Source organism: Tenebrio molitor, chromosome 3, assembly GCF_963966145.1.
Source record: "Tenebrio molitor chromosome 3, icTenMoli1.1, whole genome shotgun sequence".
Lineage (NCBI taxonomy): Eukaryota > Metazoa > Arthropoda > Insecta > Coleoptera > Tenebrionidae > Tenebrio > Tenebrio molitor.
In genome coordinates, this window is record NC_091048.1 from 11,091,581 (window position 1) to 11,112,348 (window position 20,768).

Genomic DNA, 20,768 nt, shown 5'->3' on the forward strand with positions numbered 1-20,768 from the left:
ATTGTCCTAGGGAAATCAGGAAGCAAGGCAATTTGTAAAGTATGTAAACATGAATTACAAGGACTAGTGACTCGTTTAAAAAAACACCGGGAAAAGTGTAAGGGTTTCATAGACAATACTATCGTGGCCGTGACGACGTCGACAATAGTAGTTTATTTAATGAGTTCGTGTGTAAATTGGGCCTACTCATGCCAAAAAAAGGCCCAATTTACACACGAACGAGTTGAATACAACGTTTTTTTGTTCGACGAGGCCCTTAAAGGCTCCAAATCGCTTAAAATCTTTAAAATTAGCTTCACGTTTCGTTTTGACAAGTTGTGACATTTATCAAAATCCGTGCACATAGGAGAAAATTCTCAAATTCTGACAGTGTCGAACAAAAAAGATACCCAGTTGCACCACACTATTTAATATTACTTAAAAGGTTATTAATTTTTAACATTGTTCAAAATTTCATTTTACGTTGCACCGCACCTTAAAAACAATTTAATTATTATTAAATTTAAATAGCCAAATTTGGTTATTTAAATTAGTATTAAAATATAAGTTGACGTATATGACAGTATAATAAATTACGTAAATCTAATTTATCCACAATGAATTTATTATTTGATGACGTTGATATATTTGAAGATGATTTCGATATATTAGAAATTATCGATATCGGATTTCCTCGTTTGTGCTGTGTTAGATCTGCTCATTTTCACGATATGGATAAATATACATTCTATAGAAGATTTCGATTAACGAAACAAACATGTTTAAATTTATTTAGTTCCTCCTCCTGTTTTATAATGTTCTCGTCTTTCGACAGCCGCAATTTTTCTTGTAGTTTGGACTACGTTAAGGAAAAGTCTTCGAAGAGTTTCTTGAGTCTTGAGAAGAATTCAATTTTGAATCCCCTAATGGTAAAATACCATTAGGGGATTCAAAATTGAATTCTTCTGTAATTCTCTTCCAACATTTTTCCTTTTCTTCAACCGCAAGTGCATCGGTTTTATTGTTGGAAACAATATTTTTATATTTATGCACCAAGTTTAAAAGAGTGCTTTTTTCAAAATGGAAAAAATTTGCCCCAGGTTTTCGTTTTTTTGATGCTTCCTTTGTCGAAATTTGAAATATACCACCCAAATTGTAAATATATGACGCAAAAAAATGTCACTAGGCACCTTTCCGAATGAAAAAATCATTTACTAAAATATTAGTTAATACTCGTTCATTTTGTGATGGTGCAATAATATAATTATTTAGGTGTTTATTAAATTTAATGCTACATTAGTTAATATTTATTAAACTGATATGTGGTGCAAACGGGCATGATAGTGACGATAATAAAAATAATCCAGGAAAGAGTGGTTTTATTATTTTATTTAATGATTTCCTCAAAAGCACACGTTGTATATGTATTATGATTTTTTAAACTCTAATCGATGTTTATTTCAACTCAACAGAGTCCGGGTCCGAGTTCCGAGTCCGAGTCATCAGTGCATTCCATTTCTGAACTTGCAGAAGAAAACTCCAGCAAAGGGAACACGTCACATTGTCCACTTGCACCAAACGTGCGTCCACACCGAATGCATCAACTAGTTCAAGTTCGAATAGTAACAAAAAGAAACGCATTGAAGATACAAGTGGAAGCATTTCCAGTTTTGTTGTCAGAACACCTCAAAAAGGCGATATACCAAACAAACAGCAGTTTTCGATGTCTGGAAAAAAGTGAAGTTTAAAAAGGAATTGAAATGCTCCGACCTAGTTATGTTCCACCTACCCCGTACGCCAATGGCAACCCGCTTTTACAAGAAGTATAAGAAGAAGAAAAACATGAATGCTTATCCAATGCTTGCGTATGTATGTTAAACATTCACCACGAACCAGTCGTATGTGCAACGGTTACCACAGAAAAGGACGAAGTTTATTTGTACGAGACTATAGACACGTCAAGGCATCCACATACTGCAGACTACTTATCAAAAATTGTTGGAAACTTAATTAGGTACTGTTCCAACGAGTACAACTGCACAGACAATGCGGTTAACATGAATAAAATGCAAGAAGAATGTCACGGTTCGAAAATTTCATTCCGTTCGTTTTTCGTTCTTTGCGGATTTGGCCGGAGTGGAAGGCCCATGGGTTCCACTAATGCTTGGGGATGCACCATCGTTACTCGAACACCTCGAAAGTAACCTTAAAAGTAACGAATTCAGTAAACTCTCGCTCGCAGTTAGGCTGAGAGTAATCGCATGTTACCGCGACCGTTTTGTTTGTGTCTTTTCCTTCCCAATCCCTCATCCTCCCGTTCGCTTGTCGTTGTCGTTAATCCTTTCTACCTTGCCTTCTCTTTTGGTTTTCCTTGTCGGCTTTTCTTCGTTTTCTTTTCGTTTGGCCCCAGCTGAAGAGGCAGCTGGAATCGTGCCCTTATCCTCACAATTTCAGCGGGACGGTAGCTATATACCGTCGGGTTTGTCAGGTCGCGGACCTTGACCCTTCGCCAGAAAAATTTCGCTCTTTCCTATCTTCTTCTTTCTTCACGGCCTAGAGTTTATCGGAGTTGAGTAGGTCTTCTGAATGTACCGTTCACTTACCTTTCCCTTTTTTTTGACACCAACTCCATAAATTCCCTTCACCTTCTCGTCCCTGGACATTTTTTTTTCTCCTTCTTTCACGGAACTCTCTTCATCTCCCAAAACACCTGGAGATGGTCTCGATCGACGGTTCTCATCGATGATCGACGGCGTAGGCCTTTTGGTGCCTTTGTTTTGATTTTTCTAACCTATCTCGGTCCCGCTGTCGCGCGTCAAAAATTCGACCACGCACGCACCTGTCGGTTCACGATATTCCTTCGGTCGACAGCTGTTAAGGTCTGTTTTCCTTCACCGAGACTGGTTAGACTTTTTTGGGCAAGGCGATAAGTTCGCGTTTCGATGCCACTCTTCCTCTTTCGCAAAAGTACCGTGACTGGGTGAACTTCGTGTCAGCGTTTCTTTTTGTGGATCGCACCGATTTTCGGGATTTTCACGAAGTCTCCTGTGCCCGTCAGAAGAGTTGCGTGGTTCTCCGTTTCGTGCTGGATAGCGTACCTTTTGGAACCCCAACTCAATCGGAATTTCCAGATCTTGGGAGTCACGGACTTTTTTTGGCTTTTCGTCGCCCCAAAAAAAAAGACCTCACGCCGACTGAGTAAGTCACAGTTTTCCCGTCGTACGTTACCTAATGGCGTTCTCTTCTTTCTATGAAAGGGTCTTTTAAGCGGATCTCTTATTTATATATATTTATATATAATATTTATTGTACCAGAGGATCTAATTTGATTAAATTTGTTAACTGGGACAAGTGTGTTTCTTTTCGGGTATCGGCCCCGGAGTATCGTCGGATCCGGATACTCCCGAAGCATCAGTGCCGGAGGATCCTGGCGCCCTTATCTTCTTGTCTTTCGGGTCTGGCTAATTCGTTCGCTTACCCCGCCCAAGACTGAGCTACCGGCAACAATTGCCAACCGCCGACCCAAAGTAGAAAAATCCCGTGGCAAGAAATAAAGAATGAAGATAACTCCAATATTATTACATATGGGTGTTCAGGTCAGCGAAGTAAAAAGCCATACCTAGTCCAAATATGTAATTAAGTATTTTAGAAATAATCATTTTGCTAACGCAAAGTATAAACAAGAAATAAAATTGATTCAATCATTTCCGGAAAAATTATGAATATGGTAATTAAACAAGCTGCTGAGTAGTATCTAAACATTCTGAAACCTGCAGCTGTGGCTCGGGACAAATTACAGAAGAACTAACCACCATCTCTGATGCGGTGGAAATTTGGACAGAACTAGAGGATAAATTGACGGAAGCGGAAGTTAATTTAAGCAAAATACAGCTGTTTGAAAAAAGATATGAAAGGACCATGACACCAGCACATTTCCTGGCATTTATTACAGATCCTCGGGAAAAAAAGTATAAGCTGCCATCAGAAGAAACTAGTTCTGCACTGGAGTTTGCAAATGCAATGTATGGGGGTACAGGATTTTTACCATTTATAATTAAATTCCAAAATAAGTCAGCGCTGTTTAGAAGCCTGATGTTTTCGCAGGAAATAACTTCAAATATTAGTCCAGTCGAATGGTGGATCTCCCACAAGGATATTTGGATATAACAAAGATGAGAACCTTCACACCGTCATTTGAGAGAATAAGACCCCAAGTTTGCAACCACAGACAAGTAATGTCCAAATATCGGGTACAAATAATGTTTCAGGTACTCGTACAAATGAATCGAATTCAAATAGTACATTGCAAATAAAATTACCTTCAATTGAGTTGCCCAAATGTAATGGATCATATAGTGACTGGCTAGCATTTTATGAAGCGTTTTAGGGATTAATAAATGAGAACAATAATTTGATGGACACACAAAAATTTTATTATTTGCAATCATGCTTAACAGGAGAGGCTAAACACGTAATAGAAGCGTTATCGATATCTTCCGACAATTATCAGGTAGCGTGGGAACTATTAAAAGAAAGATACGAAAACAAACGGTTAATAGGTCAAACTCATATTCAAGCCATTTTCAATCTGCCAGCAATTACAAAGGCTTCTGCGACAAGTCTCAGACAATTTTCAGACAGTATCGGTGTTCATTTAAAGGCGTTAAAGGCCCTACAGCCCGCGACAGATCAGTGGGATGACCTACTCATTTATATAATCACTATGTGCTGTATTTCATGTTGTGTCGTCCAGAAAGAAAAAAGGAGAAGAGAGGGTGGGTGTGGGTGGCCGGGGAAAGTACCCCGGAGCCCCGCCGCACACAAAAAGGAAAAGAGGAAAAAAGCCGACCGCAAGGTACCTGATAGACCAGTACGGTGAAAAGGGAAAGGCTATATAAAAAAATAAAAAAAAATAAAAAGTCACTACGAAATTCGATTTCATAACCAAACGAGATTGGGAAGCCACGTTAAATCCGCAAACATGGCCTACGATGGCGCAAATGAATACGTTTTTAAAAAATCGATGTCATTTTCTCGAATCTATGGATTTTGGTAAAACAGACACGCCAAATCAAAAGGTGACAAAAACAAGTATGCAAATATCCGCTACGCCAAATCAAAATTGTTTTCTGTGTCAGAAGTCACATAGGTTATTTCAGTGTAATGATTTTTAAAATTAGCAATTCCAGAGAGACTTAATAAAGTAAAGGAGTTGAAATTATGCACGAACTGTTTCACATCGAATCATTGGGTGTCAGATTGTAAGGGTCGCGTCTGTAAATATTGTCAGAAAAAGCACGATTCGTTATTACATTTAAATAAACCGGAAATAGTGGCAAATGTAGTCTCATCAATATGTCGAACAGCCAGGTACACTTCAGCTTCAAGTAATAATTGCCGGGCGCAATCATTTTCTTGTCATGTATTATTACCAACTGCCCTTGTACAAGTATATGATCAAAAGGGGATAAGTCACTTATTTGCTTGAATGAAAAAAAGTATGCCTTAACTAGTTGTACACACTATTTTTTTGCATATCCATGTAAGTTGAGAAATTTGGTCCAAAAGGATTTATGAAAAATTATAAAAAAAAAAATAGGTATGCTTTGACAATCATCTCCAAGTAAATGGAATAAAATGATGTAAAAAAAAGTACTACTTTCACTACTATTTTTCGTGTAAAAAAGTGCTACTTTCACTACGTTTTTGCGTGTAAAAAAGTTCCACTTTCATGCAAGAAATAACTATTACAATTTGCGAAAACATGCAAAAAACATCACCCCGAAAAATCGCAGGATATTGTACCTCTAAAACCCAAAAACTGTAGTTTTAAATGCGTTCAATGCAACCGAAATTTTTGTCGTAAGCCACATCTAAAATTTCATATCAAACAAAGGTCCTTTCCACTCACCACCTAGAGTAACTCAGAGTAGCTCGAGGGCAGCTGATTCAAATAATATGTGTTCCATTTGTTACGAATGATTTACTGCGGGACTAAACAGATTTCTTCCTTCCCCCGTCCCCTCAAGCACCCAGTTTTGCGAGCGAGTGTGTTACTCAAATGTGGTGGGGGTTTATCACGCACGTGTGAATTTGAAGTAATAGCTATTTACAATCGAGTGTGGAAAGTTACATTTTGCAACGCGAAGTTCAATTTGAAGCACGACGCGCAGCGGAGTGTTTCATGAACTGAGCGTTGCAAAATGTTTCACACACAAGGTATGTACGGGGTGATCAAGAAGGACTGTTTAAGTTGGTAACACTGGATCGTATTTTAAATCGTATAACAGGAGTAACTTCCGGTTGTTGGTGGCTTGTTGTTGTTAATGCTATACCTATATCAGATATTTGTCAAATAAACCAACAAAATATATCCAGTTGCAGTGTTATAAATAACCCAATTAAAAAATTTTCTTAATTGTATTGCCAACTTAAACAGTCCTTCTTGATCACCCGATATAATGCTTTTTGGCCGACGTTTTTTAATTTAAAACGTAAAATCAACTACTACTTTTCGAATTTTAATGGAACGCACTCAAGTTTTTTCATATCTAGGTGGCTATGATGCGAATAAATTTTAAAATTATTTTCTGTCACTTCGTAATTATTGTTATTGCTGCTTTCATTATTATTTAAAATGTCCAGTAGTGATGAAACCTTTACGTGTGCGCCCCCAGAACTAAGAAAATTGGCGCAGAATGTTTCAAGTCAATTGTTGCCTGAAAAATAAAAAATCCGGTACGAGGCACAGTTCAATATACACTGCGCGGCAACATTATCGCATAAAGTAAAAATGAATCGTAGTTTTTTGTATTTTACTTCTTCTGCGATTTCCTTATGCTGAATCTCTTATTTTATCGTATTTCTTTTGTTTAGTAGCAAAAATCGCCATGTTGATAACTTCTAAAGTTGTTTATTATGAAAAGTTTGTATTAGTGTTATTGGTCAATTTCGTAAAGCATTTTGATTGTGGATTTGAGAGACGGTTAGTAAGAAGTTTTGGTTCCTTCAGTCATAAATTTCGAAAATGAATCCCTACGAACGTTTAAGTTGACATACAACAGCCGAACAATGTGCACAAATTGTTGTACTAGCCGAAGACGGTATTAATCAACAAGATATTGCAAATGGTTTTGATCTGCACCAGTCAACCGTATCTAGAGTTTTGCGTCGTTTCCACGAGACAGGAGAATACTCTAGAAGACCTGGACAAGGACGCAGACGAACAACAACAGCTCAACGGATCGTTTTCTGCTTTTACAGTCGTTGAGACACAGGACTCTGACTGCTCCAGCTTTGCAAGTTATGACTTTAGGAAGATATCAATTCCAAATTAGTGCAAATACTCTTAGAAGAAGACTTGCTGAACACGATTTAAGGCCCAGGATACCAGCAAGGGGCCCACAATTAACAGCGGCTCACCGAAGAGTACGATTGCTGTTTACCCAAAATCACGTTGATTGGGAATTGGATCAATGGAGGTTAGTAATGTTCTCTGACGAATCAAGATTTTGCCTGGATCAAAGTGACAGACGTGTCCGGGTGAACCGATGCTCAGGAGAGCGATATGCTCAATGTAGCATTATCCCGAAGGTCAATTTTGGAAGAGGTTCCGTTATGGTTTGAGCAGGTGTCACTTTCGACGCTCGCACAGAGTTGGTGGTGCTAGAAAGAGGAAACCAAAATGCGGCGACGTACATTACCAATATTCTGGAACCTCATATTCTCCCATTCCGACCATTTATTGGGATGACTTTATTTTTATGCATGATAATGGTCGACCGCACGTTGCGGGAATAGTGCAGCATTATTCCCGTGAGGTCGAAATTGGGCAAATGCAATGGCCAGCAAGGAGTTCAGATCTAAACCTCCCTCATCGAGTAATTGTGGGATCCTACAGATAAAAGTGTTAGAAGGTTACCAAATCCACCAACAACTCTTCATCAGCTGTCTTTGGGTATAACTCAAGTTTGAGAAGAAATTAAGCAAAGAGTTATACAAAACCTCATTTTAAGCATGAGACAATGTTGTGCAGCTGTAATAAAGGCACAGTGTGCTAACACGCACTATTAAATGTTAAATTTCTTTGTTTTCTCCGAATTTGATTTTTTTTATTTTTTTGTTTTCTTGATTTCTTTGTTGTGTTCTGATTATTGTAGTGTTTACTTTTATAAATCTACTTCTTTAATACTTTACAGTTCGAAATGTTGTACTCAACTGGAAATAAATTTGGCTCAAAAACAGGAGTTTTGAAATTATGCGTTAATTTTGCGGCGCAGTGTATTTAAACAGTGGTGTGAAGACAAAGGGGTTAAAACTTACACTGAAAACGTTCTACTTGCATATTTTAATGATTTGGTAGAAAAGAATCGGAAATCTTTATGGTAAATTTATTCAATGCTGACATGCCTAGCAATTCAATTCAATATCGATATTTCTAAATTTCCAAAACTAATAGCTTACTTAAAAAGAAAAACAAACAACCATAAACCCAAAAAAAAACAGAATTTTAGAAGAAAATGACATTACTAGATTCCTGAATGAAGCCCCTGACAGAGAATTTTTACTCATGAAAGTAAGTATGAGTATATGTCAAAGTATTTCACTTGCACTTTGTTCTGATAATTTTGATTTAGGCTGCATTAATTATTATTGGAGTATCGGGTGCGTTGCCTAGAGAAGAACTCTACAAAATTATGATTGAACATGTTCAAGTCGAAGATGATGTAATTATTTTAATAATCCCGCAAACAAAAACCAACGTGAGCCGTTCTTCCGCTATTACTAACAAACCATGGGTTACATCTGTGCTCCACTACTTAAACATTAGATCCAAAAATACGAAAATCCCTGATCGCTTTTTCATAAGGTATGAGAAAGGCAGGTGTTGCAGCTCTCCAGTTGGGATAAACACCGTTGGCAATATTCCTTCAAAAGTTGCCACCTTCTTGAAATTAGACAAACCTACTGAATACACTGGCCACTGCTTTAGACGCAGCTCTGCCACTTTGCTGGCCAATCGGGCAGGCGATCTCTTGACGTTAAAAAGACATGGTGGTTGGAAGTCGGGGAGTATTGCAGAAAGCTACGTAGAAGAATCCCTCAAAAGAAAAATAGATGTTGCCAACATGCTGACAGACCCTGGGCCTTCTACATCAAAAAGGCCAACAATTGAAAAATCTTCCAACCATCCAGCAAGTTTCAATATAGAGATTGATCAAACCTCATCAGTTAGTCAAATACCAAGTCTTTTTTCTAATGCTGAAAATGTATTGTAAAGTGTTAATGAAGTATTTTAAAGTTTTAATAAATGAAAGGTACTCCTATATTAGTTACAACACTAATACAACATATTTACAAATATTTTTTAATAAAGTAAGTATGTACATGCATTTATGTCAAAGTCCAAGACTGGGAACTGGGGTAGGTACAACATACTACTTATTCAAATACGGGACAGAACCAGCAGGAGGCGTAAGGCATTTGACTGAAATAATGCACAAGTTAAGAAAGATTTTAACAAGAAATGTACGTTAGTTTTATCGTCTTCACCAGCAGATGTTTGGTTTACGTTTTGTTACGGCGATTGTACGATAAAAATACGCACGAAAGAAGAAAAATTTACAGTAAAAGTAGCTTACTCACTGCGTTACCCACAAAATTACGCAATTACGCACCGTTCCGTTACTGTCGTTACATACAAAATGACAGCTTTGACTGTCATATCCACAGACCATCAACAGAATTAAGACTTTCAAAACCCGTATAAAACATGGGAGACACTGACAACACTAGCGCTGCTCTAGCATTAGGCCAAACTAAATTACCGAATTTACTCGTTAATCCGATCGGGAATTTCCGTTTAAAAAGAAGGTTGATTTGAATATTAATTAATAATGTCATCAGTAATTTTGAATTTTCTAATTTCTGTCAAGGTTTAGTCAATAAATTTTATAAATTGTTCTACAAAATAAATTACTCCAAACCAGTATCTTGAGATAATTTTTCGTTATCTTTTTATTTGGTAAGTCATCTTTTTCTTTTTGAAAAAGTACGAAATAGGTATGGTTTTTCAGATCGCAATTTTTATTTTATTTATTTGGATATGGAAAAAATCAAACATAAATGCTTTGTAAACAATAAGATCGGCGATAAAAAATAAACATTTTAAATATCCAAAATTAGAAGAACAAAGGAAACGATGGATAGAAGCTTTAGGTAAATGTTGCACCACCCTTCAAAACAGACAATGCCTTTATTTGCGAGAAATATTTCAGCAACAATTTCTTTACTCAAAAAACAAAACTCCAAAAATACGCCCTGCCGTCGATTTTTCTTCGTGAAGACAAACAAACTTCAATAAATAATGTTAGACCAGCTGAACAAATTGAAAATTCTACGATTACTGAAAATCCCACTGTAGAGAATCTAATCCTTCCTGTTATGCCCAAGGCCCAAAATAGACACCCAACAAAATCTTCTAGTGTGTTACAAATACTTGAATGCAAGAAAGTTAGTAGTCTTACTTCAAAAGGTAGAAACATTTATTATACGGACCGATATCAGCGAAAAACAATTTCAAAATTAAAAAATCTTTTGCACGATTTTAAAATTATCTCCAGAAATTTTAGAAGTTAACGCAAAATCAAATTATTGAACTAGATCTACCCTTCAATTCAGTTTCACTCGCCTTAAATTAGCCCACTCATGCCCAAAAAATCCCAATTTACACACAAACTTGTTTAATGAACTACTAATTTGTTGTATATGTTACAATTTGTATTAAAATGTTTAAAACTTATTTAGTCGTTTCTATTTTTTTTTTAAATAAGTATCAATTTAAATCAAATTGAAAAAAAAAATAGGCAACTGGGTATACAGAAAGTCAGATATGCAACTTGTTATACATTAGTTTGGCCTAACGCTCGGGCAGCGCCACTTGAGCGCGTCCCCGAAAATGTAATCCCACTTGACAGTCTTACTATAGTTTAATTGTCTGTGGTCATATCATGTTTGCAGAATTCCAGAATTGTCAAATGTAAAGTAGAACCGACAGATGGCGCTGCCATTTTGATTTTATTTTCTAAAACTAATTGAATTCAAAATGTATACATATTGTTCTCCTACAACTCAGCTTCGCTAATTTAAAATTGTGTATTTCTTCTACGTTTCTAAAGTTTAAAAACAAGGATTATTTACTTTGCCGCATAGTATGCGGCAAACATTCAGCGTCGCACAGTCTCCGTAAAAACAAAGTTTCATGTCACGTGAACAGTGTATATTTGCAAAGTTTCCATCGCAGGAGGCCAAAAAGATCTAAACATTGGAATACACAAACCTACAAAACCTGTGCAAAACTAATTAGTATATCTTTTGTATTTAAAACGTGTTGAAAACTATTTCCTACGGGTCATGTTAGAAGCAGGGGTTATGTGGCAGTGTTTTCGATGCAGCTTTTCTGCAAGTTCTGAAGAACGAGTTCAGCAACATATTGGTAAATTCCACTTTGTGGAAGACGATGATAACGACTATGACACAAATCTGGAGCAACCCGAACAGGAACCGGCTGAAGACAGTGACAGCGGTATGGGTAAAGGATATAATTATTTATAACATGTTAACTGTTGAATTACAGATACAAACGCAAATAGAGCTGAGAGGCATTCTTGCACCTATCAAGAAGCAATATGTTTGATTAATTGTATGGGCGATCACTTGGATGATTTAAATCACCCTAAAAGAAGAAAATATCTATTTCAAAATGCATCAAATGACCTGTTGAGTGCAGCGTCCCACGTTCGTTGTCTTTCTGTTTTTTTTGGGGGGGGGGGACCAGGACAACGTGGTAAGGGTATGTTGAAGATATAATTTTGTTGCATTTTGTTTCTTTCGAAAAGCGCCTATTTGTTAATTTTAAGCGTTATCTCTAAGTTTTTTTTTTTCGGGAGGTTGAATTTTTAGGCAATCCGTTAATTTCGAAAATTAGTAGCCGTCGTCCGAATCACGTGCGTCCATTTTGTTTTGTCTTTCGCTAACATGTTCTAACGGCACTCCACCCGTCATTTTTTTTTGTTTAGTATTGCCAGCGATTATTGTATTCTTTATTAATGTTGCTTACCGATATTTGTGCCATTTAAAGCGTTTTTAGTTTATCGTTGCTTCACTTTGCGCTTTGTTCTCTTTTATTTGATCATTGTTTAACTTCGCGCTTGGTTCTCTTTTATTTGATCAATGTTTAATGTTGCGCTTTGTTCTCTTTTTTTATCATTTCTTTATGTTGCGTTTTGTTTTGTTGAATTTAACATTGTCTAATGTTGCGCTTTGTTCTATTGAATTAAACTCCGGTTTTCCTATTTGTTGTTGTTAAGCACCGTTAGATTTCGGATCAGTTAAAGTTAAAATGTTGTAAGTGCGATCCTATGGGGGCTAGGTGAGGTTCAGGAGGTCGGGGGGTTGTTTAGTCACATTTCTGTGGGGGCGACGGTTATGTAGAGCCGTTAGCAGAGGCGGACCTAAGTCTTCGCTTATGCGGCTCCGGGATGTTATGTCCCGTCGAGGTTATGGGGACTTCGGGGTCTTGTCGGGAAACGGTTGGTTGGGAACGGTGGATCTAAATCTTTGCTTATGCGGTTTATTGATGCTAATCGTACGACCCCGAGACGTTCTGTGACTCTTGCTTGGTCGGCGAAATAGTCCGACGTTCATTAATACCCCGAATATCTATAAACGTCGCTTGATCTCAAGATGATTCAGGCAATTCTTCTGAGTCCCCTCGCGGCCGAGAGTTTGTTACCTCCAGCTCTAAGCTCCCGTTGGCGTACCTTGACCGCGTAGTTCCGAATTAAACATTGTTTTTATCATTAATCGAATTGTAAAATATGAGTAATACCTGGGATACGGTTTTTGAAGAGGGTTTTTCATCCGTCCCTGTCTCTAATAACTGCATTATAATTTGTTTACTTGTTTTGCAAGCTTTAACCTGTCATTGTGTACGTCACGTACCCGTTTTCTGTTATTTTAAATATTGCTCCATTCATCCTGTCGTTTATCTTTGTAATGTACTCAACTAGTCAATTTCATGTACTCCGTTCAACTTAATTTCTGTCCTTTTGTATTCGTTTCAAGTTTTTTTCATCGAAGTTATTACAGGCATTTTTAATAAAAGGTATTTTGCGTCCCTCACATGTGTGTTTTATTTGCGGCACTCTTCCAACTGGAACCCTCATCGATTGCATTCCGAACCTTTTCCGCCAAAAGAAAAACACAACGTAGGGCTCCTCCCATTCGATCACGATCACGACCACATTTGTTACCGTTTTGCGCAGGTTCGAATATTTGGCGGAAAAAGTAATGTATTCAGATCATTACAAACTTGATATTTTGTTTAATTCGAAATAAGTTAGCAATCCAAGTAGCTTGGTGAATAAAATTAATCATCACACTATCTCTTTTTTGAGGTTATGAGCAAAAGTTAATATAAATGTGAAAACTGACATGACAGACACTAAAGGGCCCCACATACTGCGTTTTTGTTCGACGAACAAGTCTGTTCGAACAAAAACAACGAACACGAGTTGCACACACACTTCAGCTTTATTTAAAGGTTTTAATGAGTGAATAAATATCAAGTTATATTTGTATGCAGTGGTGGTGGCATTAGCTATAAAAGCATATATTTTCCATAAACACGGAAGACTGCGAAGAGTTCTATAAATTCCACTAAGAACTTTCTGTTAATCTGCCGAAAATCCGTAATTTAATAAAACCTGGTTTTATTATTTGGTACTACACCACTCTAAAATTGACAACTCTGTCGAACAAGTTCGACGAGCATAATCAGGGTAAACCTGGTAATTTTCCTCATTTTTGTTCGCGAGCAAAAACGAAGGTTTTCCAGACACACACTTCACATTTGCATCGTTTTTGTTCGAACAGACTTGTTCGTCGAACAAAACCGTCAAACAAAAACGCAGTCTGTGGGGTCCTTAAGCCGGCCACACACACAGAGGGAAGAATGTGCAGTTAAAAGTGTACACGCTTGTCCTAAGTTAAACCCGTACTCTCTGTGAGTACACACACACTACTGCTTCCCCGTCAGTTGTCCAGCAAACATTCATTGTGATGGTGACCAAAAAAGGAAATTTGTCTGATAACAGTGGCGTGCCCCTGTATTGTATTCACGAGACATATTTCGTAAATCAGACAAAATACGGCCGCCACTGAATTTTAACCGAAGCATCCAGAGACTTGTCGCCACACACAGTAAGTTATCCCCGGCCGGGGTTGAATGTGCACGCCAAAAATCAAGACAGTCTTGATTCCAACTGACTTGAATGCGCGTGCCACATTCTTCTCCACAACACGGAGTTTTAACTGTACCCCGTGGCGTGTGCATTCAAGTCTTGACTCTTCCCTCTGTGTGTATGGCCCCCATTAAGGGCCAGCAATCGTTGATTTAAGTATTACTTTTTATAAATTTAGGAAGCCAAAAACCATTGGAAGTTGTAGCTTCGGTTGCATATAACGAAATTTTCATCGGAAGTCTCTCGTGACTAACCCTGTATATTGGACTGCCTGACTTTTTCTACAGCATTAAAAAATGAACTATAGAAGCAGATTTGATTATAAAAACCGAAACAGGTTGTAGGGCAGGTAGCCACCGACCCTCGCGCCAAGGCGTGAAAAAACCCACCTGACCACTGGTCGAGGCGGCAGTTATTTGTATTATTGTATTTCTTATTTCAAGGTAGTCTGTAAGTTAGAATGTAAGACAGAGGTTGAACGTTGAAATAAATAAGTAAAACCCATGTTCGGATTTAAATGAAATATTCCGTGTTCATAAATGTAACAACAACACGACATGGCGCTGCGACAATAGAACTTGTAACTAAATTAAATAAAGTGTGTGAAAAGTGAGTGCTGCTAAATTAGTCAAGATGTCGAACTTCCTGCCGAAACTGGAACTAAGTAATGGGGAAAATCCAGCAGAACAATCGTCGGTGTGGCTCAATAGTTTCAGTATTTATCCAGTCGCAACGGAAATAAACTTGAAGGATGAGAAGATCCAAATCGCACAGTTACTACACTATGGAGGACCGGAACTGCAAAAAATCTATGGCACATTTACGTTCGCAGAAGGCGAAAGAGATAAATTGAAAGTGGTTGTAGACAAATCTAATAACCATTTCGTGTCCAGACAAAATTTAACGTTTCGAAGGTATAAGTGTTTCACGACAAAACAGACTGAAGAGATGACGACCGAGCAGTTCGTCACCGATTTGAGGAAACAACACAAAGGATGCCAATTTGGGGATTTGAGCGACGAGCTAATCAAATTAACGTTAATATGCGGAACCAGGAACAGAGAAATCAGACATCGCGGACCTAAGAAAAGCCATCCAGCTATGTTCGGTGATCGAGGACGCCAAGGCCCAGGCAAGGAGAATGACCAATTCAACCGAAGTAAGCGACTCCAGCAACGTACACAGGGTGTCTAAGAAAACGGTCAAAAAGCAGCCAGGGTCCTCGAAGGTACAGCATCGTCGGCAGAGCTCTCCGTCCCAAACCAAAATATAACCAAACGGTAGGAATAATGATATAAATAACTGTAAAAGATGCGGCAAAAGTCACGCAATTAACAAGGTCCGGCATATAATAAAACGTGCAATAAATGTAATAAATTAAATCATTTTGCAAGAATGTGTAAGTCTCAAACGCAAATAAGTACTATACAAGGAAATAATGAAAATGCAGATAATGAAACTGTATATCGACGCTGTCATGCTGAAACGACTCAAGCGACAAAAAAATCGGAATTGAAGTAAGTACACCATTGGAAAGAGGAGCTTGAGCCGAATCTATTCGTACCATTGGATGCAGCGATACCACGGGTTTTAACGGATTTTTTTGCATTTAAATTTGCCTAAGCGCCTTCGTTTTATATTCGACGATGATCGTTTTGTCACACTGCGGCTTAAGCGCCAGTTTTACCCGCCTTTTCACGAGAGTGAAAGTTGTGCGTTTGTTTCATTGTTTTCTGCAGAATAAACTGGTAAGTAATTATTATATTTGATAATTATGGTTACTTAAGACTAATTTAATACAATTTACAATTAAATATGTTTAAATACAACTGAATTAAATAGTCAACATGATAATTTTTGTGTCATGTGGGGTTAAGTCGAAATGTTGTAGTCTGGTGTCAGTTTGACTTAAGTGACGTTTTCTGTACTAATTCTTATGACAGAAATCCCCTAAAGTTTTGTAATTTTTTGTAATTATAGAAACGCTTTTTTCTGTAGTTTTGAGCAACAACATAACTGCATTTTATATGTGATTTTCTCTTATTATTTAAAATAATTTGTTTGAATATTAAATAGAAAAAAACATGTTTCCAAATATTCATGTTGCTTGGGACGCTTGCAATGAAAAAATATTGGATTTTCAGAACAATGAAGACGGCCACGCATATTTCACGCACCGAGAAAATGTTGGCCATGGTTAACGAAAATAATAATTCTGACAGCTGCAATGTGGATGATGATGATCCTTTAATACTGGAAGCAATGAATCAAGAAAAAAATCTTCTCTCGTTAATAAATGCGAAGGATAATAAATGTTCTACAGATAATAAAGTGCAGGAAAACGTGGAAATTGAGAAAAATCACATTCCAAGTACAAAAGGTCAAGAAATGCACAACAACGCGATCATCATCAGCTATGATGAAACTGTGACAGATATTCAAAATCCTGCTGAAAATAATATGGAACGAGATGATGAGGATAGTGAAGAACATGTAAATGAAGATTTGGTAGAAGATAATAACGACATGACGTTTCAGAAAAGAAAAAGGGTCGAGAGCATCAGAGAAATTAATAAAAAAAGAAAAATTAAAGGAGAAGAGTATAAAAATTACAAAGGAGAAACGTTACCAAAGAAGACTTTATTGCCAAACCCCTGTCAAAACAAAAAATGTCAGAATAACTGTCAAAGGTATTCTGAAGATGAACGAGAAAAGATTTTCAAAAATTATTGGTCACTAGGAAGTATGATCAGCAAAGAATCTTTTATTCTAAACTGCATCAAGGTGGTCAAAATACAAAGAAAAAGAAGTAACAGTAACAAGAGATGCCGCACTTTTGAATATTTTCTGCCCTTTGTAAATGAAGATGAAAATGGAGTTACTCAGAACCAAGTTTGTCAGCAGTTTTTACTAAATACACTTGATATTTCGCAAAGGAAACTTCTCACTGTAAGAGGCAGAATTAATCTGGACGAAGCTGATACACAGACACCCGTGTCGAAAAAAACAACCTATTCTGAAGCCCAGCTAAGAAATTTCGATATTTTTGTTCAAAGTTTGCCGGCAGTGCCTTCCCATTATTGCCGAAGTTCGACCTCAAGAAAATATCTTCCGTCAGAAATAAAAACTTTTGAAAATTTGTATAGGATGTATGTGCGAAAGCAAGGACAGGTTCACATTAAAAGAGGCGTTTTCATGAAATTATTTAAAAAAAATTATAATATCGGTATCCATGTACCACGTAAAGACAAATGTAAAAAGTGTGAATCACATAAAAACAAAGAAAATAAACAACCTGCTGATATTGAGATTTATAATAATCATATAAGCGAAAAAGATTATGTAAAGAAAATATTTCTGGAAGATCAAGAGAATAGTAAGACTGACCAAAACAAAATTGTGGCCAGTTTCGATTTGCAAAAAGTGCTGACCACACCCCATGGCGACAGTTTTCTTCTTGGGTTCTCCAGAAAATACGCCGTGTATAATTTCACAGTATACGAAACTGGAACCCGAAATGGTTACTGTTACGTTTGGGAAGAGAGAAACGCCCAGAGAGGAGGGAACGAAATATGCACATGTTTATTTATGTATTTGCAAAATGTTGACCAACAGAAGAACCAAGTATGTCATCTTTCTTTGTATTGCGACAACTGCATGGGTCAAAATAAGAACAGGCAAATGCTGGCAATGATACAGCACTTTTTGTCTTTAAGTAAGAAAATTCGTACAGTATCTATAACGTACTTAGTTCCTGGACACACATATATGCCAGTAGATTCAATGCACGCCGTGATTGAAAAAAGTATCCAGAAATGCGTGATCCAGGCACCGTCAGAGTGGCCGACAATTTTACGGAATGCGAGGCTAAAACCTTCGCCATACGTGGTAAAGGTTCTGCACTATTCCGACTTTTTAGACTGGAAAAGTTTTTCTAAAAAAATTAAAATAAAGGACGGACGGAAAGATGTTAAAACTACAACTATAAAAAAGTTATTTTTTGAGAAAGGAACAGATGATGTGAGATACAAAATAAACTTCAACGAAGAGGAGTACTTGGTGGCAAATATAAAGCCCAATCAAACTGGCCAAATTAAAAAGGCCTATGTAGAAGAGCAAAAAATTAATCCAAAAAAACTAGAAAATTTACTAGATCTGTGTCGAACAAATGTGATAAAACCGGAATATCATGCTGAATATTTCAGCCTCAGAAGCAATGCAAATGTACCTGACATATTAGACCAAAGCGATATCGAAGACGAAACCCAAGACTGATAGCAGTTGTAGTAGACTAGTTTGTTTGATTCTGTGATTCCTATATAAGTATTGTTATTGTTTCTTAAAAAAATATATTTATGCGTAATATTGTTTAGAAAATGTATTACAAATATACTATGTACCTTTTGTTCCATATATTATGCTCGATTTATTGGATAAATAATAAAAAAAACCTTTAAAAATTTTGTATTTAAAAAAAAATAATTGTTGACTTAAGCAACCAAAAGAAATTTGAAGTTCTTTAGCTGGTTTGATGAAAAGACTTAACCACCTGACTTAAGCGACAGTTACAACTAAAATGTAAGAAAACAAATAGACTCGAGCGACATAAATATTAGACATAAGCAACACGTATGACAGGTTTGAACCACAAAAAAGACTTAAGCGACAACAAAACTATGTTTTACAGTTTTTTTCCAAACCCGTTATTGGAATAAGATGAAAAATGACAAATGCGTTGAGATTGAAAAGACAAATGTACTAGTTCGGTAATATAAACTCAATATATAAAAAAAATTGTGTTTGAGGTTTTTTGAGATTTTCTCAAAACTTTCCGATTGTCGCTCGAGTCGTTTCAGCATGACAGCATCGATATGTCGGTAGCGTAGACAAACATGTAAAATGTTCGACTCATAACCAGACTTGGGTAGTAAATTTAAAAATCAGTGGGAAAATTTTAACCGTTAAATTAGATACAGGTGCAATGGCAAATATCTTATCAATTAACAGTTTTCACAAACTTACTTTGCCAAATTCGATAATTACTCCAACTAAAGTTATTTTAAAATCATACACGGGAAACACATTACCCATTTTAGGAAAATGCAATTTAAATTGCGAATATAACAACAGTAGTTAAAATTGAGTTCCATGTTGTAAATGATAAAACTGAGTCGTTATTAGGACTCCAGTCTTGCATTGCCCTTAATATCCTTCAACGAAACGAAGCAGGTATTCAAGCAATAAAGCGGGTAGCAAATACCAGTAATTATAAAAGTCTAAAGTGGAACCAGAAATATAGTGTTTTTATGGACTCTGGTCGATAATTTCTTTTACAATTTTGGGGTCACTTTTATTACCAACTTGAAGAGAGTTATAAATCTTCTATGACAGATGTGTTTGAGCCGTCTGAAAATGGACCATCGGAGACAAAGGTAAGTAGAGCCCTGTCGCGCGACGAGTGCCAGAAGATTATTGCCCTGCCATAACTGACCCTCTCAAGTTAATGTACTCCATCCCTCATAAAAACACTATATTTCTGGTTCCACTATAGTCGACACATTTGGTATTGATCCCCCATATAAGATTAAATTAGATAACAATGCCGTACCCGTAATTACACCAATTCGAAAAGTACCATTTGCATTAATTGACAAATTAAAACAAACTGTGTGATCTCTAGAAAATTTGCAAATAAATTAAAAAGTAGAGGGTCCAAGTGAATGGGTTAATCCTTTAGTTATAGTGAAGAAAAGTGATGATTCCTTAAGAATCTGTTTAGATCCGCTACACTTAAATAAAGCTATTAAAAGAGAACACAGCAAACTGTTAACTTTTGAAGACATAACAGTAAGCTAGGAGGCGCACAAATATTTACAAAATTAGACGCAAACCAAGCTTTTTATCAAATTAAATTAGATGAAGCTAGCAGTGACTTATGCACAGTAGGAACACCTTTTGGTAGATACAAATTTCTTAGACTACCATCTGGTATAAAGTGCGCCCCGGAAGTCTTTAACGAAAGATTTAGGCAAATATTGGATTTTGATAACGTAGCGGTTTATATCGATGACATTTTTATCTGGGGAAAAACACAAGCTGAGCATGACGCGACATTACTGAAAGTTCTCCAAACGGCCAAAGAACACAATAGGTGCTTTCCATTCAAGTGATCGAGCTACTCCGAGCAGCTCAAACTGGTCCTGACAAGCATTTTGGTGTTCCATTCGTGTAATCTAAACTACTCTAAACTGATCTCTAATTTACCTTCCCCCGTCCCCTCAAGGACCACATTTTTGGCGCGGAGTAACACGCTCTTTTGTGTAGGGGGTAAAATTTGCAGAGAATCAGAGATTTGTGTTTGTGGCATTTGAGGTGGATTTGTGAGCAACCGTTGTTGTTTTGAAAAACGTCAGATCAGAATAATGCAAAACTGTTGTACAAATATTACCAGTGGGTCTAAAGGGGGACCCACAATAATCCCAATGG

General features: G+C 36.9%; 1 long non-coding RNA gene across 1 annotated transcript; it reads right to left on the reverse strand.

Moving 5' to 3' along the window:
- Positions 1-468: 468 nt before the first annotated feature.
- On the reverse strand, positions 469-3,245 carry LOC138127025 (uncharacterized). Its single transcript, XR_011158063.1, has 3 exons — positions 2,583-3,245; positions 1,769-2,532; positions 469-1,706 (listed from the first exon to the last, which is right to left on the reverse strand). It is a non-coding gene; the product is annotated as an uncharacterized lncRNA (long non-coding RNA).
- Between the last annotated feature and the right edge of the window lie 17,523 nt (positions 3,246-20,768).